Source organism: Podarcis liolepis, assembly GCF_965112155.1.
Source record: "Podarcis liolepis genome assembly, chromosome: 4".
NCBI classification, from domain to species: domain Eukaryota; kingdom Metazoa; phylum Chordata; class Lepidosauria; order Squamata; family Lacertidae; genus Podarcis; species Podarcis liolepis.
The window spans coordinates 31,767,778-31,771,295 of record NC_139558.1 but is presented as its reverse complement, the minus strand read 5'-3'; positions in this window follow the sequence as shown (position 1 = coordinate 31,771,295).

The following is a 3,518-nucleotide window of genomic DNA, read 5'->3' as shown; positions in this document are numbered from 1 at the left end:
AATAATAATAATAATAATAATAATAATAATAATAATAAATTATTTGTACCCTGCCCATCTGGCTGGGTTTCCCCAGCCACTCTGGGCGGCTTCCAACAAAGATTAAAAATACATCAAAATGTCACACATAAAAAACTTCCCTGAACAGAGCTGCCTTCAGATGTCTTCTAAGTCTGGTAGTTGTTGTTCTCTTTGACATCTGGTGGGAGGGTGTTCCACAGGGCGGGTGCCACTACCGAGAAGACCCACTGCCTGGTTCCCTGTAGCTTTGCTTCTCGCAGTGAGGGAACCACCAGAAGGCCCTCGGAGCTGGACCTCAGCGTCTGGGCAGAACAATGGGAGTGGCTGCCTTGTAAAGAATACAGCATGCACAGGCCTTACTTTGGAAGCCACGAGGATCAGCTTCTGCAACCTGATTCCGATATATCTCTTTCCCTTCACGGAGGCCCACTTATAGGTCTGTTTGCATACCCTCCAAGTCTCCCTGTTTTCCAGAGACAACAGTCCCGGAATTACGAAAGCCACCTTCTGATTTGATTCCGGACTGTCCCTATTTCCTCCGCTGGTGCCACCACCACTGAGCTCGGGGAGGAGGAGGATGAGTCAACAGTCAACACTTGAGCAGTGGCAGCAGTGGCAGCAGCAGTGGCAGCTGCGAGGGAGCACCCTGTAGCCTCTGCATGGTCTCTCCATGGCCACTGCTGCTGGCCTCTTCTCTCAGGCAGCTTGTAGCGGCTGCTGGAGAGTGGGCGAGGAAGAGAGGCTGCCATGGCAAGGGCCTGCCCCATGTGATGTGCGGGCTCTGAGGGGTAGGCCGAGGGCAGAGCCATCCTGGGTGGGAAGAAAGAGTCTTGATTTCCATTTTCATTTTTTAAGCTCTGTGGGTCTGCATCTATTCTTGCTCCTTTCTAAAACGTATTTATTGGCATGTTTCTCTTTTTGTAAATCGACCAAAGAATAAAATAAAATAACATTGAGATTCAGGGTTTTTCTCAGGACGGTGGGGGGCATGTGTGCTGTCTCCTGTTGCCGTAGAGGTGTTGGCACTCACCCTTCTTCTCTGTGGGAGTGGGGACAAATAAAAATGGTGTGTGTGTGTGTGTGTGTGTGTGTGTGTGTGTGTGTGTCTCAAGGAATGACTGAGAAATGTCCCTATTTTCATCTGAGGAATGTTGGAGGATATGTGTTTGCCAACGTTTGGGGCCCTGCGTGTTCAGTGCTGCCACTCTTGTGAAATCATCCTTTTTTGCTGAACTTATTTCAGTTGTACCTAATGATTTGTGTAGCCCTTAAGCCACAATTTTCCACTGGGGCTTTTTGCAAAAAAGAAGGAGAAACCCTCAGGTAGAACCTGTCAGTTTGCAGTCTATCTGCCTACCCCTGCTTTGCAGAACGGTTAGTGTAATTGTTAATCATGCATCGAAAATTAGACTCATACCCGTTGTGCAAATAATGGATTAACTATTCATTGTTGCTTAGTGTGGCTGTACACATACTTCAGATCTGCCTCTCAGAGGCAAACCACACATTTTGAATGATTTCAGGGGCATATGCCAGCCAGAGGTTTTGGCCAGACTACAGTATGAAGCATAATTCATAGTCAGGCCAAGTCAGGTGTTCTGTTAAATTACTTCTTGTTCAGGCTAGGCCTGGAATTCAATCCGATTGCATCACGGAAGTCAAGATATGTGGAGTGGTTTCTTATGGTTGGTTCATTATGCTAACAGCAGCAGCAGCAGCATGCAAGTTTTAAAATCAAGGGTGATTTGCTCATGCCGATACGGGAACCCTACACAGCCTTTGAGAACCACTGGGTCAAATTCAGAAATGGATTCCAAGATTGGCGCCAGCAACCAAATAAATATTCCAAAAGTGAGGAGGGATTCCGGCATTTGGAGAGTATGCTGGGGCTTAACCTCATTCTAAATGAAAAGGTGACGAAAGAGAAGGTGGAGCCGGTGCTGATACTCGCTGCTCCAAAACATTCTGTATACTGAGCAGCTTTGTTATCAGAAGATTTGGACTCTCAGCTTTAGAAACGCTGGAAATCAAGAGCACCCAGTGGCCTAACACCTTGCTTTCTGCTGAGACATTTTTTCCTGATCCTTAAATGCAAATGAAACTTTTCAGTCAGTTTCACCCGTGTAAAGTTTCAAGAGTCAACACTGCGTCTTGTTTATTGTGGCCCATCCTTCTCACAGAACACTTTGTTTCTTTCAAATAGAAACAGGTGGGTGGGGAGATGATTTTGGAGCAGTATGTCAAGGTCAGTAGTAATATATAATTCTTTTGTCCCTGTATAAATTCGCACCAACTGTAACTGATTCACTAAATATTGCTAAGTGCTTTGCAAGTGGCCAAGCTGCTTTGGATTAATTTAGTAAGTAAAAGTTATTTTTCAGAATTATTATCATATGTAGGGTTATACAATGTGTCCCAGACTTGTTTTCGGAATGATACTTGTGAAGTATAAACCTCGCAATTAACAAATAGGTCTGTTAGGGTGTGTGTGTGTGTGTGTGTGTGTGTGTGTGTGTGTAGGCATCCCATTCTCTTTGTGACACTTTCTAGATGCAGTTTGTCAGGGGGTGTTCAGATGCCATTGTTATTTTTACATGAGCGTACTTTGGGCTTATGCCCTTGGCATCTAAAATGTTTTGGTGGCTCAGTCCCAGCACACGGTGTGGAGAAATCTAATTATTTAATTTATTACAAATGTTTGCTTATTACTAAATAAGTTGCTTGATCAAAAAGAAAATATTCTCCACGTGGTCTGCAAACCAAGTCTGTTTTTGATTACTCAGTTCATTGCCCAAAGAACTATAGTGCTAGCACTTCCATGTACTAACATTATATTTTAAAAAATCCTTAGAACATTGGTGAATTAAGGATATGTGTATTTTATGTATGAATAAGGCATGTGATTTCAGAGAACATGATGTTTTTGAACTTTCATGAGGCATCCCAGAAGAAGCTAGACATACAGTTAAATACTTATATCCCCTTGCTTTCAGCAGGGGTGTCCTAAATTCCTCTGGATTTTTTTGTTCCTATTATTATTTTATTATTTTAAATATGCAGAGTGCTTTGTCATTTTGTTCTCATTCATATCTTCAGTACTGTGAAGCAGATCATTCGTAATCATGCTGAGATCCGTTAGGAAGCTGACTGTAGGGTTAGGAATCAGCCTCAGCTGCCTAGCATGGGAGTCTCCAGGTGAACTGTGGCTTTAACTTGTGTTTCTCAGGGTTTGTGCTAGAGCAGGCTGAATCCAGCAAATTCTCTTGTGAAACCAGGAGTGAGATGCCTGCACTTTCACACACACACACACACACACACACACACACACACACACCCATTTGACATCATCCTTTCTTTTCCCAACCCAGCAAACAGGTTACGTACCTGAAACTTCCTTTCAAGTAAAGCAGAGAAAAAAGGTTGAAACTTGAACTCTCGAGGCAGTGAAAGTGGAACAACTTGAATAGAAAGTTAATTCTGAGTTAGGCAAACATACC